Here is a 13636-nt window from a genome sequence, read left to right on the forward strand (position 1 = left end):
CTTAGCTCTACTGACTGGAATCTTCGATACTCAAATCAAGATGGGAAGGGTAAGGGGGTTTCCAAGCAGCAAACTGGCGTCCACGACGGTTTCCTTCGTTTCTTGAAACGGAACATAGAAAAACCTGTAACTTCCTGGTGAGGTTTCTAGGGTTAGCTATTTCCAACCTTAACAATATTAAGGTTCCGATAGTCACACGTAACGCAGTTCCTAAAGTTTCTATGGCTACGTTTCAAACGTAACAATCCTATACGTTACGCTTCACAATTTTACTTCTTAATCAAACCTAACTCTTCTACGTGATTAAATTTTGATTTCTTTACCAGAATATTTGCAACAGCTGGAGCCCAGCAGGAACGGGGGGGGCATGGCCCGACCCCCCCCAGCGCCTCACCTCCTCCTCCCCTGGGCTCCCTCACGGCCCCTCGCCCCGTGCAAAGGGAGCGCAAACGCAGCCCGGAGGGCAACGGGGCCGGCCGGCCGGCGTCCGTTCGGTCAGTCGCGCGCCTAACGAGTCCTGCCAGCGAGTCCGCTCCGGGGCTCGGGGCCCCCCCCGACGCTCCCCCTGCCCCTGGGACACCTCTGATAGCATATTTCCGTACATTCTGTATGGCACGTCTAAATAGTTTTGGATGGTTTTAATATTTTGTACCAGCCGTGGAAACTGGTTTGCTGCTAGGTGACTGTAAAAGTGAGATTTAGTAAATAATTATTAGAAATCTTACACTAACGCGATGATTGAAACAATAGACAAAAGTATAGCCAAGCAATTAACTAGCAGAGGTAGGTACTCCTAAGTTTTGCAGTTCTTTGCTCTTATGACTAGATGAGAACAATGCTGAAACTGACCGCATGCGATTGAAACTGCGTTAAGCTTCAAGATCAAAGAACCAAGGACAAGAATAAAGACTTCAAGGACAGCCGGCAAGAACTTCAAATGGGTCGGTGGTCGCAAAAGCAGCCCTTCGTCTCAAATGGATCCTTCATTGCGCGTGATCGGATGTAGGCAGTGCTATGATAATCAGTTGCCATCATTTTTATGTATACGTATACTAATCTGATTCATATGCAATTAGTTAGTCTATATGACCTGTTTGTGCTAAAGGTGTGGCATGCACGCTAGGTGGAACTATCCCCCGTGCATCCAGCGCTGCAATGAAGAATGCCTGCTTTCTAAAACGCCAAAACGAGCCTTCGAGAGTTTCTTGGACCGGCTTTTCAGTATCAGAGGTACAAGGGAGGAAAGGAAAAAAAAAAAAAGCGGCGTGGGAGAGAGAGGGGGCCAGGGGAGGGGCAGGGAGGGACCAGAACGCAGAAGAGGGGAGAGAGAGACAGGGCCCCGAGGGCCCGGGGCTCACCACAGCTCTCTTTCTTGGCGCTGCCAGCAGACTTTGCCAGTTCAGACGCTTCTTTCGGCTCCTCTCCCGCTCCCCTCCTCTTCCGTAACTCCGGCTGCACGGCCGTCCTCCCCCTAGGAGAACACGCGTCTCACAGGTCTTGCAAGACGAGGCTTCCTGGGCACGGAGCCTCGCTCGCCCGCACGCCACGCGGCCGTACCGCACCGTCGGTGCTGCGTACGGACCCTGCGGTGCACCCTGGCGGTCTGACCTGCTGTGGACTACGAAGAGGGATCCTTCCACACGCGGAGAGGCAGGCTCTCTCTTGCCTGCAGCGGGAGGCAGCTGCCGGCCGGGCGGCCGGCCGGCCTTCCGTTTCTTCTTCTCTACCTTTCTCTGGCCTCTCCAGCTTCAGCCGCAGCAGCTCCTGCCCACAGCCAGTAAGTGCCCTGCCTGTCCCTTTGTGCTCCCACGCCATGCCGCGCCGCGCCACGCCGCGCGGAGAGGGAGGCCAGGCAGAGACAGCCCATGCAAGCTTTCCTTTCCGGCGGCGTTTCCTTACCGGGAGGAAGCAACGAGTGCGGCGGCACCTCCCGCCGGCGCCGCATTGCCGTTACCGTCGGACGGCACGTGCGGGACGGGGGCAGCCCCGCGCACTCGCAGCCTCCGAGCTGCAGTACCGAACATTGGTCACGAGGTGGCGGAAGAGAGCGGCGGCGAAAGGCGCCGCCAGCGCGCATGCGCGGATCCCGAGCTCCTGTGCCGCGTTCTGGTTGCCACGCAACAGCAGGAGGGCTGCAAAACGCGCCACCGCGCATGCGCGGCTCCCGAACGCCAGGACCGCCCACTGGTTGCTAGGCAACAGCAGGGGTGCCGTAAACCGCGCCACCGCGCATGCGCGGTTGCAGAGGCGTCATGTCGCGCTACGGTTGCTAGGCAACAGCGGCGAGCGCCGTAAAAGGCGCACCGCGCATGCGCGCCTCCGAGCTGCCGTACAGCGCCTCGGTTGCTAGGCAACAGCAGCAGTGCCGTAAACCGCGCCACCGCGCATGCGCGGTTGCCGAGGCGTCGTGTCGCGCTACGGTTGCTAGGCAACAGCGGCGAGCGCCGTAAAAGGCGCACCGCGCATGCGCGCCTCCGCGCTGCCGTACAGCGCCTCGGTTGCTAGGCAACAGCACGAGCGCCGTAGATCGCGCCATCGCGCATGCGCAGTTGCAGAGGCGTCGTGTCGCGCTACGGTTGCTAGGCAACAGCGGCGAGCGCCGTAAAAGGCGCACCGCGCATGCGCGGTTTCCGAGCTGCCGTACAGCACCTCGGTTGCTAGGCAACAGCACGAGTGCCGTAAACCGCGCCACCGCGCGTGCGCGGTTGCCGAGGCGTCGTGTCGCGCTACGGTTGCTAGGCAACAGCGGCGAGCGCCGTAAAAGGCGCACCGCGCATGCGCGCCTCCGAGCTGCCGTACAGCGCCTCGGTTGCTAGGCAACAGCACGAGCGCCGTAAACCGCGCCACCGCGCATGCGCGGTTGCCGAGGCGTCGTGTCGCGCTACGGTTGCTAGGCAACAGCGGCGAGCGCCGTAAAAGGCGCACCGCGCATGCGCGCCTCCGAGCTGCCGTACAGCACCTCGGTTGCTAGGCAACAGCACGAGCGCCGTAAACCGCGCCACCGCGCATGCCGAGGCGTCGTGTCGCGCTACGGTTGCTAGGCAACAGCGGCGAGCGCCGTAAAAGGCGCACCGCGCGTGCGCGGTTTCCGAGCTGCCGTACAGCATCCTCGTTGCTAGGCAACAGCACGAGCTCCGTAAACCGCGCCAGCGCGCGTGCGCGGTTGCCGAGGCGTCGTGTCGCGCTACGGGTGCTAGGCAACAGCGGCGAGCGCCGTAAAAGGCGCACCGCGCGTGCGCGGTTTCCGAGCTGCCGTACAGCATCCTCGTTGCTAGGCAACAGCACGAGCGCCGTAAACCCCGCCATCGCGCATGCGCGGTTGCCGAGGCGTCGTGTCGCGCTACGGTTGCTAGGCAACAGCGGCGAGCGCCGTAAAAGGCGCACCGCGCATGCGCGCCTCCGAGCTGCCTTACAGCACCTCGGTTGCTAGGCAACAGCACGAGCGCCGTAAACCGCGCCACCGCGCATGCCGAGGCGTCGCGTCGCGCTACGGTTGCTAGGCAACAGCGGCGAGCGCCGTAAAAGGCGCACCGCGCATGCGCGCCTCCGAGCTGCCGTACAGCGCCTCGGTTGCTAGGCAACAGCACGAGCTCCGTAAACCGCGCCAGCGCGCGTGCGCGGTTGCCGAGGCGTCGTGTCGCGCTACGGTTGCTAGGTAACAGCGGCGAGCGCCGTAAAAGGAGCAGCGCGCATGCGCGCCTCCCCAGCTGCCGTACAGCCTCTCCCTTACCAGGCAACAGCGGGGGCCCAGCCACACGCACCACCGCGCATGCGCGCCTCCCACACGCCAGTTCCCACCTTCGCTCGCCGGGCAGCAGCTCCCCCGCAACGATCCTCTTCTGAGCATCAGCTGGATGAGACACCACTGACAGCTCAGCCCAGTAGAGACCAGCCACAGGCGGCAGCTACTTACTGGGGGCACAGGGCTTACGTTTCCCTGCCCTTTCCCCACTCGCAGCCCGGGCAGTCCTCTTCATTGCCTCTGTTCCAAAAAGCACCCGAGTGGCTGGAGCCTTTACAGCAGTCAAGCGCAAACAACAGACAATGCGGGCGGTCGCTTCTGTCCCTGCCCCCCCACCCCATTCTCTAGAGAGGAGAAGCAGCACAGGGAACCTGCAAACGGCAGGGGGGGTTGCCCTGGACCAAGCCCCAGGGACTGCTGTATCCGTCTGCACGTGGCATCAGGGTTGTGGGAGGGACAGCAGCCAGTCAACAGATGCTGGCGAGAGATTTAAAAAAAAAAAATAATAACGCCTGGTTCAGGTGACAGCCTGAAGGCAGGCCACGAGAGACCCAAAGCTGCTTCGTGCCAGAGGGGCAGCTCTGTTCAGCAGGAAACGGCGCGTCCCAGCGGACCAGATGCGAGCGGCCGACCTGCAAGTGAGCGATACCCTGGCGATCCTGGGGCTCTCTTGGGGTGGGCGCACCTTTCCTCACCTCTGTGCTATCACAACTCTGCTCTCCTAATCCTGCACGCACGCAAGGCTTCTTGGGCGGGGCTTGTCTCTTATCGAAGAGACGCTGCACGGTGTTACTTACCGCCCTGCCCTCCGGCGTGCAAAGTAATTAGACGGGAAGCAGGGAAAGCAAAAGAGGCGCGTCGGGATATTAGATGTCCTCAGCAGATGACCGTAGAGCCCTCGAGGTTCCACCTTTGCTCCCTACAGGAGCATGGCTCCGCACTCCTTGCCGCTCCCGCCAGCAAGCGTCACAATTGCCCTTTGCTGCCTGCAACGCGCAGTACCTGCACGGCCCGAGCACTGCTGCTTACGGAGCAAGAGGCGCTCGCTATAAAGCGGCAATGAAGAACAAGGACGGCCCGTCAAGACGGCAGGAGGAACACAGAGAGCCTCCAGCATGAGCCAGGCAGGGCTTCCAACTCACCTCGTGTCGTGATTTAACGCCAGCCGGCAACGAAGCCCCACGCGACCGCTCGCTCGCTCCCCCGCCCCCAGTGGGACGGGGAGACAATCGGAAGGGCGGAAGTGGAAAAACTCGTGGCTTGAAACAAAAACAGTTGAACCATTAAAAAGAAACAACAACAACAACTTGTAAGGAAAAGAAGAAAAAAAATGACAGAGAATGGGGTGCACGCAGCATGCCAGGGGTCTGAAGCCTGACGGATGATGGGGGGGGGTGGGTGTGTGGAATACGGAGGAGGGGAAGGGGGGGGGGGGCAGGAGATAGGAGAGCAGGGGATGCGGGGGGAAACAACTCGCGTGGGTTAAAAACTCGCGTGGGTGAAGGGGGCGGGCCGGAGCAACAGGGGGGCATATGGGGGAGAAACACACACGGCGGGAGGGTAGGGGAGGGCACAAAGGTGCACGGGGGGACACGGGTGGGGATGACCTACCCCAGGGAGTCCACCCGGGATAATCCACAGCAGGTAACTCACCTGGGATAACCCGCAACAGAGAATCCACACCGGGAGGACCCCCAGCAATGCCCCTCAAACTGCCTGTGCTTCACCCCCAATCTTCCCCAAACTGGGGAGTTTTCTGCTTTTTCAAAATACTCAGTTTGGGGTGTGTTTCAGTGCTTTTCCACAACATAAAAAGGGGAGATCTTTTGGTTGTGGTTTTGTGCATGAAAACGGGGTGGGTTTTTTTGCTTTCCAGCTGCACAAATCCAGGCGGATTTGGCTTTCCCAGGAGTCCCAAATCCGTTCGGTTTTTTCCCGTTGCAGACCCAGAATCAGGGGGGTTGGGGTTGTCCTGGTTTCGGCTGGAATAAAGTTAATTTTCTTCTGAGTAGCTGGTACAGGGCCATTTTGGATTTAGGATGAGAACAATGTTGACAACACACCGACGCTTTAGTTGTTGCTAAGCAGTGTTTATACTAAGTCAAGGACCTTCCAGCTTCTCATACCGCCCTGCCAGCGGAGGCTGGGGGTGCACAAGAAGAGTCGCTGAGCTAAAGGAGGATTCCAGGTAAACAGGTCAGCTCGAAATACACCACCTCCTTTAAAAGTTAAGAGCGATTTGAACGCTTAAAATCAGCATTTAGGCTAATCGATACCATTTTGAACACCTTCTTAGCATACAAGTAAACACTCTTGCCGGTGTTGGAAAACGTCTCCTCCCTTCCTTACAGCACTGCTGCAGGGAGATAACCCTGGGAGGCTGCGGGACGAGGTCGTACGCAATCAGAATCTACGCTTACGGATCCACCGCAACAGCTACAGCCCTTGCGCTGCTGCTGCTGCTTTGCATCTTGCTCGTTTGGTGAATAAAGCTGAAAGTGAAGTGGAAAACTTCAAAAAGCAAAATGAAAAATAAAGAATAAATCTCAACAATTCACTTTACACTAAAAGGGTGTGCCCATGTTTATATACATCCAATAAAAATACATTATTGAAGCAGTAACTCACCAAAACCACCTCAGGACTCACTGTCACTAGTTACAAGGCTGCTGATGCTTCCTGGGAAAACCTGGAAAACACACGGAAGCGACGCCAGTTTGTCCTGTTTTGTCCGCGTCTCTTCTTTGACCTTGATTGCTTTTAGTACAGGTGCTAGTTATCTCAGTAAGGTTGTCGAGTACTCCTGTAAGATATTTAAAAAAACTCATTGACTGCAGAAGCATAAAGCTTTTATCGTGAAAACAAAGCCCGTTTCTTCTGAACAGCTGAACTCTTACGAACAGTTTCTCCCCTCTTTTAGTACAAAATTATTTTCACGGTATCATTTACTAGTAAGCGCACGGAAACAGAAGATTACGTGCTTTCAGGAAGAGGAAATAGACAGAGGGAAGTCAACCTGGCGTAGGCGTAACGTGCTCCAGAACAGACCTTAGTTTTAGTATTCGTATTAAAATATTTCACAGAAAAAATGTGGAAGGAGAGTTGGCACATTCTTAATGTTAACTTTAAAGTCCATACTACAAGTACCTTTGGAAAAATGCAGACACACATCGTAGGCGTACCTTGTACTTGCAGACCACTGCGGAATCTTTCCATCTGTCTTGTACTTTCACGGCAGAAGAAAGGGCAACCACGGTGAAATGGTGGCAGCTGACATCCACCTGAGAGAGGGGGAAAAAAAAAACCCAACAAACAAAAAAACAAAACAAAACAAAACTTTAGCATAAAACTGGGTAGGAATCCAAAGCTGCCTTTTTTTGTGAAGGTTTGTGAAGACAGTACGACTGAGCAGAGCAAAAAGTATTTTTGCATCATCTTCGGTACAGCTGTTGACACAGGCCACTAAAGCTTTTGCATTTTTCAGACAACTGTGCCTTTTTTTTTTTTTTTTTTTTTTTTTTTTGACTCATTGGTAACTTTAGTTTCACTAGAACTCCCTTTCCTAGATACACGCAGGTGACAGACATAGAGACCTACATACATTTTCTCAAGCCTTAGTATAGCCAAGACTTCATCACCCTATATGTCCCAAGCCGAGTATTTTTGCTAAAGAGCACAGCAACACATCTGTCCTTGTGAACTGCCTCGTTGCAAAAACGGAATGATTTTTTCCAGGCCGTTGCTCCAAACGGTCAAGATCTTTTAAAACCGCAGTTGTGCCACCAAACCCGCTCAGGGTCCCTCCTAGCTTTTGACTGCCCTGAGATTTAACAGGCACACGCTCCATTCCATCTTCCAACAGCAAAAATACGTTAACGCTCTCGGACCCAGAGCGCGACCCTACGGATGTCCACACACACACCCCTCGCCGTTTTGATGAGGAGCCACCGAGCATCCCTGCGAGCACAGCTGCACGCGCCAGATCGGTTTCACCTACGCCGCCAGTTACCGGTTTCGGTGAATGTAGTTTCTGACGCTTTAAACCGAAAACCGTATCTCGATGCTTCGCCACAGTAGAAACGACCCATCGCTAGAATGCTACAAAAACGCAGTAACACAAGTTGCAAACCCACAGCAGCAACAGCTCCAGAAATATTTAGACCAGGAACAAGGGAGAAAAATAAAACAGCTTCATCTCACGCGCAGGGGAGCGGCAGGCAGAGAAAAGGGTCGGCATTCTGAGCCCTTACAGAAAACGGGCATTCTCCTTCCATTCCTCAGCCCGTCCGTTAAGGTCTCAATACCGCAACGCTACTACGGCAACGTCGAGAGTAGGGAACAACAGCCCTGCCGCTGGACTTGCCATTGACCCATGCTATTTACCTAGCAGGATGCGTACGCAGAGGGACGCGTTTTGCCACGCACAACCCTGAACTTCCTGAAAGTTTACGTTTACCAAAAAAAAGCCATTTGGAACATATTGCCAAACAACATTTGGCAATAAAGCTTCGATGCGTTTGACACACGCAAATTTTTGGTCACTTGCTATTTGCTTCCTGTTGCTGCTGCTGTTCTTCCTTCAGAAATTCTACTTGTAGCCAAGTTATTCACTACTGGTTCAAGCATTTGCCTTCCTGGTATTACCAGCACATTCACAGAGGCAAGTAACTTAATTGCTCTTCTACGATTATCCAAATGACAATTACAGCCATGAAAGAGAAGGAGAGGTCAGGCAGCAGAAGAGCTCTGCAGGCTGGCACCAGTCAATAATGCACTCTTTAAAAACAAACAACAACAAAACAAAACCGTGACCCTGTATCCCTTTTTTTTTTTTTTTTTTTCTTTCAGAGCTCATCCCTGCCTCAGCATTTTGTCTCATCAGAGCATGAAGCACAGGTGACCCGTACCCTGACGACTTTTGCGTGTGATGAATGCCTGTTCAGAAATAGTCCAGATCTGCAGGACTGGTGTCATTTTTATGGTTTTAATCATCATAACTCAGATTTTATTTACTCACGCATTTGTGAGGAAACTAATTCACTTTTAGACACTGCCTCTCCTTTTTTTTGGGGGGGGTGGGGGGGGTGTGGAATGTGCTAGAGACTGAAAAAAATTACGATTCAGAGCTCCCAACCATGACAGAGTGGTGGAGAAAGCAATGAAAGCAAAGACCAACAGCAGCAACATTAACTGAAAGTTGGCTTTAATTCCGATCACGTACTTAAGCGACTCTCCAAGTCTACGCCTCGGTCCGATGAACGACTAGTCCTTTTTTGGAAGGACAAACTTTTTTACTTAAAAGGCCTAGACTGAAGACTCCGCTGAACGGAATGGGGATTGTGCCACGGGACGACACGCCATCACCACTCTTAATGGGGAAGAAAAAAAAAAAATAAAATACAAATAAAAATCAAGTTTAAGTACCAGTTTCCATCATGTTTCACCCATTACATCTCTACTGGCATCTAGGTGCTCAAAAGTGAACTACAGGGACACCACATATTCCTAAAAATTCAGTTATACCTAAAAAAAATAAAAGGCTATCTCCAACTTGCCCATAAAATCAGTATGAACAGAGAGAAGAGAAACACTCGACCCTAAAGAAGCTAACAGGCAGCTCTGAATTTACCAGACATGAATTTTCGTTCTTTCACCTGAAACGCAAACATATCAAGGGACCAGTTCAGGAACAGGGCACGATCTGTTACAGCAATTTTTCCATCAGCTCTTCTGCACTAGCAGCAAATTTGCCTTTTCTGTGGGTTTAACGTGGAGCATCTGTAGTGCCCTCGAACTCGCAAGTGTTTCTCTCCGCTCCCCCAGCCCGATACGTGCGATTACCTGAGCGGCAAGCGGAATTAACCACGCAGGATTTTCTTCGTGTGACGCGGAAGGTGACGCTGGGAAAAGAGGAGACAAAGGAATGAACCTGCTTGTCACACCCAGCCAACGGTGAAAAGACAGGGGAGGATTCTGCCGGAAGGGCTCTGCACCCCAGGAGCTCCCACCGGCCGGTTTCTCTCCCCTTTGCCCGGTACCGAGGGGACGACGACACCTCGCCCGCGCCCCCTCGCGGGGGGGGGCTGCCCCAGGAGAGCCGGGGGACCCCCACCTCGCTTCCGCCCGCGGGAACGGACCGGGCGAGACCCTCCACGCAGAGAGAGGAGCGTGGCGTGGATCGCATCCCCGAGGGAAGAGGCCGGGCTCCCCGCTGGCAGAAGGACAACTCACCTCCCTGCTGCTCGGAGCCGCTCGCTGCGGACAGCCCTGCCTGCGCCCGGCCGCTCTTCGGCCGTGCTGGGAGCGCGGTCCGGCCGACGGATGCTCCAGCAAAAAGACGCTCCAGCTCATCGCGCCTCCTGCTCGTTACAGCCGCAGGTACTTTTGCCTCTGGCTAACGCACGCTCCAGACAGCGGACACCCCGCCTCGTTCCAGCTCCCGCTTGCTACAGTTCTGGCTCACTGAAGCCCCAGCTCCGCACTGAAGCTCCGGCTGATTTCAGCTGCTTCTCCTTACAAGTTCCAGCTATGTGCAACGGCCTGGGCTTTCCATAAGGTTGTATATCAACTGCTGTCAAAACCGGAGCATTAGGATTAAACATCAGAGTTACGCGCCGTATAAATATGCGTTAGTTTGGGCGATTAATTACCGAACAACTATTCTGAGCAGCGCAGAAAGAAGAGCTGCACTCAAAGAGGGCACGTGGGGTCTGAAAAGCGCCTTTCCCCCCCCCAGACCATCGCAGATGTTGAGTTCGGCCGGCTACGTGCCGGCCTCCCGAACTTCGGCGTCCGACACAACCAGACCCCCATCTCCGGGGAGGGTCCACGCGCCCTGCCCACCCCCTGCTTCCCCCCGCAGCTCCCCACACCCTCCCACCCGCCTGCCAAACCAGCCAAGCCGGCTCCCGCTTTTGGCCCCCACGCCGGCTGACTCGGGGCCCATTTGGGAGCCAAAAAACCCGGCTGCCGAGCCTGTTCTCAAGGCCCAAAAACGCAGGGCCGGACCTCTGTTTCTGGGCCCAAAGCCGCGCAGCAGCTCGGTCTGTTTCCGAGCCCCAAAATCAGCCAGGCGAGCCTGTTGTCAAGCCCCAGGAACAGAAAACTTGTTCTCCATTTCTGACCCTGCAGCGCCCGCGGGCGACGCCGAGCGTAGCCACCCCACAGCCCTGCACCCCCGGGGCCCCACGCGCAGTTTTGGGGAGTGCTCGGGACCGGCGGAGGGCCCGGCCCCACGCCTCTGCGGGGCAGCCCCAGCACAGGCAGGGCGTCGCTTCACGATCGCCGTTTCAGGCTTTATTTCCCCGCCATGGCCGGCACGGCCAGGCCCCCACCCCAAACCCCCGAGCCGAAGCACCCCCGCGGGTAGCCGGGCCCAGCCACCCGGAAAACAAGAAAACCAAAGAGGGAACAAGACAGAGAACGTGGGGAAAGGCAAGGAGACGGACACAGAAACAGAGAGAGCGCGAGAGGGATAGGGAGCAGGACAGAGAGATGGAGCAAGAAAGGAAAAAGGGACGGGAGGCAGAACCAAGGGAAAGAGACACAAGGACGGGGAGCAGGACAAAGGGACGGAAGAGGAAAAAAAAAACAGCGACGGGCTGCAGGACAGAGATGAAGGGATTAAATAGACACAGGGAGCACGACAGAAGGACAGGGAGAGACAAAAGGGACAAAGAGCAGGCCAGCAGCGGAGGGGAGAAAACCAACTGCGATGGGCAGTGGGAGAGAGATACGGAAAAAGAAAAAAATACTGAGGAACAGAACAAAGAAAGAAGAGACAGCTAGCTGGACAGGGGGACACAGTTAGAAAGGACGGGAGAGGGAACGGGGCAGAGAGAGACAGACAGAAAAGGTAGCGAAAGAAAGCAAGGCAGAGGGACAGCAAGGCGGGGCGGGGGGGAAGGGACGGGGGTCTGGACAGATGGAGAAATAAGCAGCAGGGACAGAGGAAAAGAGACAGAAAGAGGGACAGGGAACATGGCAGAGAAGGACAAATCAGGACAGCGGCAGGACGGAGATAAAAAACTGGGACGGTCCTCAGGACAGAGAGGAATACAAATACGAGCAGGGAGCCGGACAAAGGGATACAGCGAGAAACGACGGGACAGGAAGCAAGACAGAGCGACAGACAAGAACAATGGCAACGAGAGAGAGAGAAAGAGAGAGACCGTGAGAAGCACAGGGGGTTGGGGAATTTAGAAAGAGAAGTATCAGGAGCCCTGCAGAGAGAGGGAGGGTGAATAAAAAAGGGGCAGGAAGCAGCACAAAGGGTCAGAGAGAGTAAGAGATGAACAGGAAGGAGGACGGGGACAGTGAGATCCAGAATGACAAAAATAAACAGCAACAGCGAGCAAGACAAAGGGATAGAGAGAGAAAGAGAAAGTAGAAAGAAGAGAGATAGGAAGGCAGGGACACAGAGCGGCACGTACAGGCGCAGAGAGGAAAAGAACGCCAGGGAACAGGCCAGAGAAATTGGGAGGCGGGGAAAGAGGTGGATGCAGATCAGGACAAGGAGATGGAAAAGGAAAAAACAGCGACTGGCTGCAGGAGAAAGACGGGGGGCGGCGGGGCGGGGAAGAGGGAGAGGGAGCAGGACAAGAACGCAGAGAGAAAAAGGAAGGGGGGCAGTCGAACAAGAGAGAGAAAGGGGGAGAGGAAGAGGGAGCAGGACAAGAGAATAGACAGAAGAGGAGAGGTACAGGGAAGAAAAAAAAAAACCAAAAAACACAAACACCACCCAAAAAACCCCAAACGTCACAGCAGCATGGGAAAGCGAGGGGGCCAGGAGAGGGGGAGGGAGGGACCGGGACACACAAGAGGAGCGACAGGGCCTCGAGGGCCCAGGACTCACCGCAGCTCTCGCTCTTGGAGCTGCCAGGAGACCTTGCCAGCTCAGACGCTTCCTTCTCCTTCTCTCCTCCCTTCCTCTTCTGGAACTCCCGTCGCTTGGCTGTCCTCCGCGTAACGGAACACGCGAGCGTCTCACAGCTCTTACGAGATGAGGCCTCCTAGACACGTAGCCTCGCAAGCCTGAGGCTGCTGCAGTCAACGGCATCCCCAGGGGACGAACGGACAACCGCACCCACAGCGTGGCCTCTGGGAGAGGGAAAGAGGCAGCAGTGATCGTTATTACCGCAGCTCGACCCTGGCCGGAGCCCCTCCTTCCGCAGGGGCTTCCGCAGACGCCGCTCGTTCCCCGTGCCGCTGCTAACGGCACCCCCGTTAAGGGAGACTCCAGACCACCGCAGGGCCAGCTTGCTGCCCTCGCGACAGGGCTCGGGGGCTGCCTGCGGCTACAGCGCAGGCTTCAGGGGAGGGGCTGGAGCTGGGGGCAGCCGCGCGGGCCGAGCGGGGCCGGGGGAGCTCTGGCGACTCGGGCGGGCGCCCGCTGGCCGCGCCTGGGGGGTGCCCGCCTCCGTCCCCTCTTCCCTTCTACCGGCTCTCTCTCGGGAACTCCCCGGCGCTGCCCTGGCCCGGCTCGCCTCCGGCGGACCGGCAGCCTGCCGCGGCGGCCGCTTCGCAGCTTCCCGTCCCGCCAGCCCCGGGCGGCCAGCGGGCAGGAGGCACCCCTCGCCCTCGCCCCCGCCCCCGCCCCCGCCGGAGGGGATCGCTCGCCTCACCCGCGGTCCCGGCGCTCGCCCGCTGCCGCCGAGACCCGCGCGCCGCCACGCTGCTCCCGGGGACCGCGCATGCGCCGGAGGGGCCGGAGCCGGCGCGCGAGCGCCGGGCTGCCCCACGCGCAGGACGGCGCATGCGCCCGGGAGGGCTGGTCGGGGAGCGGGCGCAGCGGGAAGCCCGCGGAAAACCACGCGAAACCGGCAACGCTCCTGAGTCTGACCTGGTCGCACTCCGGGGGCCGCGGCGGCGGCAGCAGCGAGGACTACGCCGCGC

At 56.5% G+C, this 13636-nt stretch overlaps 1 long non-coding RNA gene across 1 annotated transcript; it reads right to left on the bottom strand.

Annotated features, from left to right (window-relative positions):
- Positions 1 to 5811: 5811 nt before the first annotated feature.
- On the bottom strand, positions 5812 to 7037 carry LOC128137743 (uncharacterized). Its single transcript, XR_008233816.1, has 2 exons — positions 6925 to 7037; positions 5812 to 6545 (listed from the first exon to the last, which is right to left on the bottom strand). It is a non-coding gene; the product is annotated as an uncharacterized LOC128137743 (long non-coding RNA).
- Positions 7038 to 13636: the final 6599 nt, after the last annotated feature.

The sequence above is a fragment of the Harpia harpyja genome, chromosome Z (genome assembly GCF_026419915.1).
Source record: "Harpia harpyja isolate bHarHar1 chromosome Z, bHarHar1 primary haplotype, whole genome shotgun sequence".
In the NCBI taxonomy this organism is placed as follows: Eukaryota; Metazoa; Chordata; class Aves; order Accipitriformes; family Accipitridae; genus Harpia; species Harpia harpyja.